Source organism: Pteropus medius, unplaced genomic scaffold (genome assembly GCF_902729225.1).
Source record: "Pteropus medius unplaced genomic scaffold, Ma_sr-lr_union100, whole genome shotgun sequence".
Classification (NCBI taxonomy): Eukaryota; Metazoa; Chordata; class Mammalia; order Chiroptera; family Pteropodidae; genus Pteropus; species Pteropus medius.
Window position 1 is genome coordinate 5,306,705 of NW_024353517.1, and position 11,883 is coordinate 5,318,587.

Here is an 11,883-nt window from a genome sequence, read left to right on the forward strand (position 1 = left end):
AATAAATGTAAAATTACAACTTATGATACAATGATGAGAGGAAAAACAGAGAGACGTTTAAGAAAATATAACAGAAAGGATGGCATAATTTATATTGATGGTTCAAAGCAAGTCCTGTCTGAAGAGGACATTATGCTGTGAGCCAGGAAAAGGGCAGAGGAGCAAGCAGGCAGCAGGAACAGCCTGTGCAAAGACTCTGAGGCTGGAGAGCGAGTGGCTAATGTAGCAAGGGGAGCAGGTAAAAGAGAAGGTCAAAGGGCAAGGCCAGGGACATATTGTGTAGGACCTTCTAAACCATGCCAAGACCTTTGAACTTTATTCTAAGTGCTAACTGCAATTGGAAGCCATTGAAGAGTTTTAAACAGGAAAGAGATGTGATCTGATTAACATTAAAAAAAAAAAATACGCCATTCATTATGGAAAATGGATTGAATGAGGATGGGAAACTATTGCTGAAGTCTCCATAAAAGTTGATGAATAGAGCCTAGAAACACATAAGTCCTAGTCTTTGACTCAAATTATAAAATCTTTTCAAAACACCATTATTTGTGATTTATAATCTAAAAATACGCTTTATTTTATTAAACAGAAGTATATTTTTTTCAAATTTCTTATCCATTAAAATGACTTAAAGTCCTAGGGGTTTGCATCAGAGCAATACATTGTCTAGCTGGCTTCCCTGATCACCTTTTTCTACTTTCCAGGTTTTCTGAGAACAGTAGTTGAGAAGGGTAGTCATAATTGAGGAATAAATATATAGGTCATTTGCATTTGATTCTTCCATCCAGCTTCAACCTCATTACACAGCAGCAGCAACAAATGTCAGTGGCAGGAAGTACACAGCAAGAAGAATTAACCACTTTTTCTTTTTCATCAAAACGTACACACACATTGTCACACACACATACAGTTGGTTTGAAGTGGGGTGAGAGGAGGTAGCCAGCCTTCTCACATTTCTAACCAATAGGATCTCATGGCAGTCATCAAAACAACAGGCTTTTAGTCACTTGACCTTTCGTGTTAGAGGGTTTTGTGGGGAGACGAGAGAGAAAGGAGACAGAAAACTTAGGCTTTGTATCATTTGCCATTCTAATAGTGGTACACTGAATTGGTCTTATGTTATAGACACATTAATTTGATTAAGATACAATCTATGAGTCATTCAGACATATAAAGTACTCTTGCTTAATTCGGAATTAACAGTGAAATAGGATAAATCATTACCAAACTGGTTGTTATTCTGGAACTCATGGATTTTTCCCCCTACTCAATTTATTTCTCCATCTAAAGTTGTTTTTGACACTTAGAAGAACAAATCTGGGCTAAGGCAACAGTAAATGGGACACCAGCATTCAGCTATCAAGGCATTTGTTAAGGGAGGTCACATTCACTCAGAACAGGAATTTCTCTTAGACCCATTTCACAAGAGGTTTTAAGAGTCCCTCAGACTCCGAACAGTTCATAACCATCTCAGATACACGGCACTGCAGGAAGTTATCCAGAGCCTCAGAAAACCCACTTGGAAATCTGAAGGCTGGATTCTGGTTTCCATTTTTACTACATTACTCCTTGCTTGTCACCTTGTTTCTTTTTAGCACCAGCCTGATTTCTAGACTCTGGGCAACATTTAGTCCAATATCTACTATATTCCAGGCACTGTGTTAAATGTTGAAAATACAAAAACAAAGATCTGATCCCAGATCTCAACAAGTTTTTCCTCTAATTGGTCACTGGGTTCTTGCCCTTCTGTGACACCATGAGAAATACCTGGCTATGTCATAGTGCCCACTGATATGCTGCAGCTAAGATCTGCAAGGTACCACGGAAACATAGAAAGGAAATTAATCAGATAACATGTGGAGAGTAGGTATGATTTGAGTTGGCTTTTAACTGAATCGGGGAAGTTAGTCACTGGGAGAAGTGGAGGGGGAGGGCATTCCCGGCAGAGGGAACATAACGAAATCAAGGCAGGGAGATTTGAGTACACGTGAGATATGTGGTCATTACCGTGGTATGGCAAGCAACAGGCAGGTGTTTTTTTTCTTCTTAGGAGAAAGTATTAGTGGCCAAACGTACATTCCAAATCCGAGAGTTAAGCACTTATCCCATACAGTATAGAGGAAAGAATTCTGGATGGGAATTCAAGAAAACCATCATTCCTGTGTCTAACACACTGTGTGACCTTGGCCTGGTTATTTCATCTGCATTTGCCTCAGCTTGCTCATCTGCAAAATGAGAATAAAGATGGCTTTCCCATTTACCGTATGGGTGCTTTTGAAGGCAAAGTGGGAAAATATATGTGAAAGTTTAGCATCACATTCCAATCTTTTTTGATATGAGTATAAAGGACTGATGGCAAATTGAAGAAGTTATTATTTTAAATAAACATTATCACGGTATGTTCAGGGACCAGCAAGCCATTCAGTGGCTGACATGTAGAGAAAATGACCATATAGAATGTGTGTAAATTTTATATTTCATTCAGTTTAAAAACATGGGTTCATCCATTATTTTATTCACTTAACAAATAAGTTAAACTGGCTCATAAAGGACATTCAAAGTGGAAAGTAGAACCGAGCGTCTAAGCTATTTATTATGTGCCCTTGCAAATGACCCTATCACTCTACCAGCAGGTTCACTATCTGAGAATTTCTGAAGAACAGGTATGATTTGGTTCAGAAAAAAAGAAGTTTGAAATGGCCTCTAAGATCCCTTTCAGCCCTAATGCTTCTTAATAACCTGTCCATGGTGCTGCAGCCAAACCTCAGCACATAATCATTTCTGAGTTCTGAGATGCCAGAGTCTGGGCAATCCTGTGTGTGGTTCAAAGAGAGTGGTGTTTATGTTATATAAGGCTGTGAATGTAGACTACACACTCCCTAGAGATTTTGCGAGATAAGACAGGGACATTTCTGGAAGAGCTTTCCACTAGAACCCCAAGCAGTTTGGAGAAAACCAAGGAGTGAGAGAAGCAAACTTGTCACTATGTTGAAGGGAAGATTTAACAGTGTGTGACACCTAAGATCACAAGATGACGAAAATAAGAAAAATGCAAAACAGTTTGCTCTCCTCCTTCTGAGGAGATTAAAACATTTTCAAGACATAGATGTTCATTCTCATCATTGGCAAGTTATGTTATCTTCCAGAACTGCAAAGCTTCTTCTCATTTTTAAAGGAAGTCGAGCAGATCAAGTTAGAAGCTCTTTGAAAACTGCCATGTCTATGGTGATCATTGTTTAGGGACAGAGTTAGAGCAGGCCTTGACATTTGTTCCATTCATCCAGATGACAATTGCATCTCTGTGTTCCCCGGCTGTTATCTAGAGAAGAAAAGACAGATCCATACTGTAAGCCCAGAGGCCCAGGTGGAGGTGCCCACTCTGCTGTGTGTCCTTGGGCGAATTTATCTGTTTCTGGCTTTAGATTTTTTTTTTTTCGTTGTTATCCTCAGAAGGTAGACGTGACCACTAATATCCTTTCCAGTTCTGCTACTTTGTAAAACTAGGATTCCTTTGATTGTGCTCAATTAACTTAGCCAGGACCAAGAACCATGAAGAGGAAGATCCGCCTCCTCATCTCTAGAATGAGGATAATAATCGACTGCGCTGGGTGGCTGGAAAGATTCGATAAAATATTTGCAAAGCTGTTAGCACAATACCTGGCATCCAGTAGGCACCCCACAAATGGAGGTTTTAAATCAAAACCTGAAGATTTCCAGTCTAAATATCTAAGTATCGCAGTCTCACCCTGGCATCTTTGCAGTTTGAGCGCATGTCCCCTGACTCACTTTCTGGCCACTGTGAACTCTAAGTCTGAACACTAGAAAAATCTTTTAGGCTCTTCTATTCCATCCAAATACCACAGGGAAAGTCTGTAAAACTTTCTGTTTGTTTGTTTTGTTTGGAATTTTGTGCCCGTGAGTGACTGTTAGCACCAGGTGTCTGTAAAAGAGCTCAATGGAGGACTTTACAAAGACCACCCATTTGCCTATTCTGTCTCCACACTCTGTGATGGCAGGAGGAGATTGTACAGGGAGCCTGAGGGCGGAGTCATGATGTCCTTCTGTGTCTGCTTTGCTAAGTTACGATCCTCCCAGGGTGATACACACTTGAGAAGGGTAAGTCTTCATCACCGCGGTGATGTCATTGCCGGCACTGTGGCACTGTGCAGGCTGGAAGCCATAGATAAATGTCTCACTCTCTCAGAGGCCCCACCCCAAGCAGAATCTGAAAAAAAAAAAAAAAAAAAAAATCAGAAAATTCCACTTCCTTTTTCCTATTTAATGAGGTCGAACATTCTTAAGGAATGAAAAGCACAGTTGCAGCCTAGCTTTTAATTAGCTTCAGGAGCCCTTGTTTCAAACTAGCCTCATTCCCAAAGCTATTCTCTCTCTGCTCTGAATGAGATGGAAATTCAATTGCATTTGCCTTGTCAAGTCATAATAAGATTCTCTCCCCTCCCAAAGTCACATAGGAAAAGACACTCATGAGTTAGATAAACACTGTACTTTTGGACCCCAGAAGGAAACCAGAGCCTGAAAAGGGCAGTTGAAAGAACTCCAGTTTGACCGAACTTGGTGCCATTTTTTGGAAGCTCTTCATATGAACTTGGGCCAGTTTCTCCATGTGTACAATGAAAAAAATATGGACTTTAGAGCCAACGGACCCAGGATGAAACCCTGCCTTCTCCTCCGAGTGCCTATGCAAATTAACTACCCACTGACAGCGTCTGTTCTCTCATTTATGATACACATATTGATGTCCCCTTGTAGGATGACTGGAGGGACCAAATAAGATATCGTGAGTGAAGCATAGTGCCCTGGACATCACCGACACTCAATAAAAAAATGGTGCTTCTTCTTTCATCTATATAGCAGAGTTAATCACCCCCACTTTGTCTGTTTCACTGGGTTGAAGTAATGACCCAAAGGGATTATCTGTATTCAGAGGCTAGGAGCCTGGGTTTTGTAGTCAGAGGTCAGGGTTCAAATTCTCGTCCTGCTCCTTCCGGTCTATGAGATCTTGAGCAAATTTCAGAGCCTCACAGTTTCCTCCTGTTGAAAGTGAGGATACTATCAGTAGCTCCTCCATAGGATTACTGTAAGGACTAAATGAGATAGTGTACAAAAAGCCTTTGCCTAGAGCCTGGCACATGGTAAGTATGCAATAAATATTAGCTAATAACATCAGCAGCGGCATCTGAGAGTATGCTGTCAAATTTAAAAATCCTCTAAGATGTCCATCTCAAATCCTTTTTGGAAGGAATGTGCCAGTGTTACCGGTGCTTATGTAAATGTAAGTGGTTATTATTTATGTAGGAGATCATTACTGAGTATTATGCAGGAAGAGAGAGAGAACAATGTAGAGAAAGAAAAAATTTATGGTAGACTTCAAAGGGGAAAGAGGAGAAAATAACTTCCCACACAGCCCCATAGAAACAGCCCCATATATTAGCTCAGAGCTGCCTGAGTGCAAAAGTTACATCAATAGAGTCTTCTCTAAAGAAGGCATAAAAGAAAAGAAAAAAGGAATGGGGAAAAAGGGGAGGGGGAAGGAAACCTCATTCTATTGCCTCTAAAATTAATCCTAAGGCTGTATTTATCCAACAGAATCTTACTAAACACCTACCCCAGGGGAGACACAGGGAGGGACACAGCAGGCCCAGCTCTGCCCTGGGGGAATCTGCAGTCTAATGAGGACTTTACACCGAGTACATAAATAACTAATTAAGAGTAGAAAGTGGAGTGTCATGAATCATCGTCATCGTTATTAGAAGTCATTTTTACGGAGTTCCCCTCATTTAGTATACCATCCTCTTTTTCAAAAAGAACTTTGAACGATTCATCACATAAAAGATATACACTGAGATATAAAAAGATAGAACCAAAAATTAAGATTTAAGCAGAAAGAAATAGTGCAGGCTAATATAATTGTTGGATTGAGCATCAAATTCATCTTAGTGCTTCCTGGATCAGGGCAAAATGGAGAACGCATTGTTATAATTTAATATTTCTTAAATACCAACGCTCTCTTAAGCCATATACAGAAACCTAGGCAAGGTCTAATTCAGTAACCTTCCATTTTCTTTCCAATTGACACATGCAAAAGTCATACATGTCTGTGGAATTTTGAGACATTCACAAAGGTACTAACTATTATCAACATTTTAAGACTATTATTTTGGAAAAAATAATCTGCATAAATTACTAAACTTTTTAAAAAGTTCTGTTGGGACTACTTCTCAGCTAGAAACTATGCAAAATGCAAGCTATTTCACTACTTATACTTACAAGAAAAATGTATATATACTTTAAAACACTGAGCAATCTACATATCTGATACTAGACCTGCGAATTTTATTTTCAATGTGATTTCAGTGCTCCAGAAGTTAATTGCTGTTGTTCTCAAGTCATCCCCACTTAGACAGGTAGGTGGGAGGGAGTGGAATTAGCCAATTGTACAGAAAAATCAAAGATGCTTGCAAGTGCACCTACTTCTGAGAATTACCCTGACTTTTTATGCCACTGACTAAGAAAGGAAGGAAGTGACATGTTTAAGATCCTGGGCTTGGGTTGAGGTGGAGGGGACCAGCTGTTATTCTTCTGGCTGATGTCTGGTCTGTTGTAATGTCTTTTATGAATCTGGAAGAAACTGAAGTTTAAAATCTGTTTTAAAAGATCACATGTTGCCTTCTTTTTCAATGTAATCCTTAAAAGGTTCATGAATTTAATTAATGAGTAAGAATTGAAACAAAACGAAACAAAAAAGACAAGCAACAAAGAAAGGAAGGAGGTGCTAAACTAAGAGAAATAAAGAGAATTTCTGAAGGAGGAGGAGGAGGAGGAGGAAGCACAAAAGGTCAGAGGCAATGTTGTTTGACCACTTCTCTGCTTAGACACTGCAGTGCCCCCTGAGAGGGGGTACCCAGCCTTCAACCAGTTGAGAGAGAGCCCTGGTCAGGGTCGAGGTTGGACAGAGAGGCTAGTAACACGTGCCGGCCAATACCACACACATCTGTTTGATTTGGCACTGCTCACTGACCAGCTGCTGGCACCGAATCAGAAGGGGCAGGTGGGAGTGTTGGGGAAGGGGGAAGTAAGAGGAATGGGGATTATGCACAGTTGTTCCTGAAAGGGGAAAGGGGAGGAGGTGGGCAGGAATGAGACTGAATGAGGCCCTGGGGGCAGGCAAGGGCAGGAAGCCCACAGCTGTGGTGGTGGGCATTGGTACCAATCACGCTTTGTAGCAGGTGAAGGCCCTGAGTCAGATCGCAGAGGCCCCGGGGACGTGGCTTCAGCAGATATTCAGGCACTGGGCCAGGCTTGGGCAAAGCGTCAGGAGTGCTCCAACACTCTCCCCTTTGACCCATCCACTATCCTGCTAATAGTGAGAGCCATTCCAGATTTCCAAACTAGTCACCATGTCCCCACCCTCTTTTTTCCTACAAGATTCGCCCTTTTGTTTCCTACTTTCGCCAATGTTGTTGTTTCTTTCTTTCTAAGCTCAGCTCACAAAAATTTACTTTCTCCGAGGTGTTTAGATCCTTCTATTTATAGAGAAAGCAGGAAAAAATAAGCCAGCTCACTTAAAAGAGGCCCTAGGAAGTGTAAGCACTACTCCTGAAGTCACCTGGCTCGGTCAGGAGAAGAAAATTTTGGGCAAATGCTGGTTCTTTCACCTCAGCACCATTTGCTCTGGTCCAAAAATTTTAACCATGTGCCAAGAGGTTTAATTTGTGAGTGGTGTACTCAGCAGGAGAGAGCCATATTATTATGTAATCTCAGTGTGAAATCTTACACAAGCATAAGCTCTTTGTTCACCATTTATTCAATACCGTGTGCCCGAAACAACGCTGCTTCTCTTCAAGTAGCTCACCAGAGCGGACGACCCCTTTCTAGGTCCCTCTCTGCTGTCCCTTACCCAAAGGGAAACCATTCAAATAACTTCCGCAAGTTTGAAAATCTCACACGTTCACCACCTTTGTTTCTGAAAAAAGTCACTGCTGGCATCACATATGACAAGATAGACAGGACATCATAGTGCAGCTAATATTGATTATTGGGTCTGCTCACTGGAACAGCAAGATCTGTTTACCTCTAGGACACTCTCAGTACCCACAGGGTCAAAATAGCATTCTATGGAATTAACCAAAATTTAATCTAAAAAATCTAAAAGAAAGACCATTTCATAAGGTTTGCCCTAATAATGAGGTTGCAGCTCTAAAGAATGGCTAAGGTTCAAAACTTCCTTCTGATACTTATTATCAGGGTGACCTTTCCTTAAAGTGAGAGTAATAATAGAAGATACCTCATAAGATGGCGGCGGCAAATGAAGTCGCTCATGAGATGGCACATACTTAAGCTGCTAGTATCTAAGAGTAAAAAGGGAGGTTTGGATTTCATAGACAGGACACTCATAATGACAGCATCCCACCTTCAATCTCCTACTGGCTTATCTTTCACTAATAGCCTAGTTTCCCAATTTGTGCCACTGCAATTCAGCACACAAATACTGAGAGTTAAGTGATACAATTAAACTATCCTACTCAAGAAAGGAACATCAGAACATAAACTATCTACAGACAAGAAACACCAGCGAAGTTAAATTTGATTTCTCAGTGACTTAGCACCTCCACCCAGGCTTCCCTTTCCAGGCAGCCCCACATTAAATCCCAGGAGACCTTTCAAGCTCTTTCCAGAGCTGGGCCTTCTTCTTTTTCTTTTTAATTTTATCTTCTTATTAGTTTCAAGCATACAGTATATTGGTTAGATATTTATATAGTTTGACCTTTCACCTGGAAGTTCGTCTTCCTCTGGTTTTCTGTGACATAATTCCCAGCCTTCCCTCTCTCCCAGATCTCATCCTTAGGCTTTCTTTTCTCTCTGATTTCGGGACACATTTTTGCATCCCTCTGCAATACTTCACTAACCTAGAGTACATCCCCACAGTGACCACCCAGCTCCTCTCTCGTGCAACCTTTATGCCTTACCAGCAGTCTCTAACATTTTTGACACCAGGGACCAGTGCTCCTATGAATCTAACGTCCGATGATCTGTGGTGGGGCTGAAGTGGTGATGCTAGCGCTGGGGAGTGGCTGCAAATACAGATGAAGCTTCACTGGCTTACCTTCCTCTCACCTTCTGCTGTGTGGCCTGGTTCCTAACAGGCCACCAACCAGTACCTGTCTGTGGCCTGGGGTTTGGGGACCCTTGCCTTACATGATACACAGCTATACAACAGCCTCGGTTTGTAAGTAATTTATTAAGTACACATTTGTGTTTTCAAATTAGCTTTCATGGATTGTATTACAGTTTGGAAGCACTGTAGATCCCATATTGATATAAAACATAGATAGATATCCATACTCACTCTACATAAGGTTCTTACTCAGAAGTCCAGACAAGGACTTGGTGATTGATACCCTGATTGGCTGACACACAGACAGTTCCCAATTTAATTTTCGGCTCCACTCCAGGGCTGAGGGCCTTCACCATGACCCACTATCAAATCCATCCTTTTCTGACCTGGCACAGAAAGTCCAGTGACTCATCCTGTCCCTGATACTGAATTCCTGATTTTATAATCTACTGCTACACTCATTCCTACAGAGCTGTCAACCCTCCCAGGAATTATAGTTGGCCACCAGCAGCCACATATCCTGTCTGGCATGTCCAGGACAAGACTTGCTCCCAGCCTCCCTCTGGCCTGAAATAGACTCCACTGCTTACATGGCCAGCCATTTTGTCCCTTTGGGCCTTAATTTCCTCATCTGTAAAGTAGAAATTAAAATACTCTGACAGAGATGTTGTGAGAATGAGTGACAAGGCAGACAGAGTTTGACACACACAATCGCTTAGTGATCAGTACTCTTTTTCTTTGGATGATCACCTATCATGGCTGGCTTGATGCTGGCTGCCACCTGGCCTGTCATCTCCTGTCTATCCTCATGTGCTGCTGACCTTGCCCACACCCACACTTACCTAACAGCCTCATCTGGTCTCTGAGCTCCAGTTTCTCCTCCTTCTCTGAGAGGTTCGGTTGTGTCTATCCTGACTGCCGACTGATGGTACGCTGGAGCGGCTCCTTCCAGCCCCTGAGAGCTGGTCCCTGGCATTTTTCCCCAACTCCATGCTCAGTGACCATCAGGTTGGTAGCTTGAAATCGGCCATAGAGAGATTATTTCCTCCACAGAAATCAGCAAACCCTACAATAAGGCTCTTTTCACTTGTTAAACATTTACAGGCATGCCAGTGCAGACTCTTCATTTTTTCTCTACCTTCTCTGGGCCTGATGATCTGACCTGAATACTCAAGTGCCACCCTTTTAAGGGAAGACTTCAGAAGTTGTCTCATGTACACAGACTGGCCTTGCATTTCGGTGAGAATGCAGCTAAATCCATGTGAAAGTCTACAGAACGACTCTCAGCTCAGGAATGGAAACATGACACCAAGAAACAAAAATGTCTAACGAATATACATTAACCTCAGGATTAACCCCACCGCTAATGAGATCTGCTCGGCCCAGCCAGGGCCTTTTCTTCCTGCCCGGCTCCCTCCTGGTGATGCAGGCTCCAGGGGCTGAGGCCTTCACCTGAGTTCTCTGATGGAAATCTTCCAGGCCCTAAATGACTGTGCCCTTTATACGACTCCTGCTTCTGGCTTAGAAATACTGTTGTCCAGTAGCAAAGCATGTGGAAGAAAGTAATCCCTTTACGGGCAAAAAAGAAAGCCCTGCCTTTCTTTCTTTTTTGTGAAGGCTCTAAACCACACGTTTGCTAAGGTGTAAACATTTTGACGGCTCAAATTCTGTTCCAGTCGGTGTACCTCAGAGGCCTGAGCAAGTGGTCTGCCCCTCGATGGTGCTAAATTCAGATTTACCGAGGACCACATTTGGAGTTTGTAATGCTGACTTAGTGCCGGGCCACACTTACCTTTTATCCCCTTGAAGAAAGACTCATTAAGCAAATAAACAGGTGGATGGGTAAGCATGTGCATGGTGGGGTGGAGGGAAAAATACTTTTCCCTATAAGGAAATGTATCCTTATGAGTTTCAAAGTACAAATCATTATCTCCTACAGCGGAATCTTATATATTGATGATGGCTATCCTGGGTCTCTTTTCAGCAGTATTTTGTTCCTGCCTGTATTTGAAAGGACTCCCGCAGCCCAAATGAGAATACACCCCACCTTTCTGCCAGTTAAAACTTAAATCCTCTTTTCTCCCCCACAGGATTCATAAATTCTACCCATTTTCCTTTCTTCACAACACCAGAAGACCTACAGAATGTAAAACATTACTCCCTACCCTGCTTCCTCCCACATACCTACCCCTCAAGTTTCTGCCTCTAAAACCAGCATACAGGCCACATTTTCATTTTGACGCCTTTAATGATAACCTTCACAGGGACACAAACACAGTGACAAGCATAGAGAAGGAGCGTAAGTTCTGGAGTTCTCCCCTACGTTCTCCTTACGCAGGTCTCTGACCTGCACTAAAATGTGAAATGTGAGCCCAACATTTCAATAACCCTTTCCCGTCTCCTTATTCTTCCCTCTCGCCTCAGGGTAGCATCTCCTATGTCATCAGATTATTATTAGTGTGCTTCTAATAATGGTAGAGTTCATGACCTTAATGAGGCACTTCACAGCTTACAAATCTCTTTCCATTACTTTGGTGAAGCTCAGAACCTCCTTTGACCTAGGCGTTCTTGTGACTGCCAATGTTTTAATGGCTAATGAGGTATTGTGGACAAAGTGCCTGCCTGGTAGATGCCTGGTTGGAGCCCCTGCACCTCTCTTCCTCCCATCCATTCTGCCTTACCATGGAAATACAGTGATTACTAAGGAAATACGTAACCCTTAGAAAGAATCTGAATCGAGGAATTTT

At 42.1% G+C, this 11,883-nt stretch overlaps 1 long non-coding RNA gene across 1 annotated transcript; it reads right to left on the reverse strand.

The window, feature by feature from the left end:
* Window positions 1-1,217: 1,217 nt before the first annotated feature.
* Window positions 1,218-10,176, reverse strand: LOC120592844 (uncharacterized). The gene is made up of 3 exons (XR_005650216.1): window positions 9,979-10,176; window positions 4,108-4,225; window positions 1,218-3,319 (listed from the first exon to the last, which is right to left on the reverse strand). It is a non-coding gene; the product is annotated as an uncharacterized LOC120592844 (long non-coding RNA).
* Window positions 10,177-11,883: the final 1,707 nt, after the last annotated feature.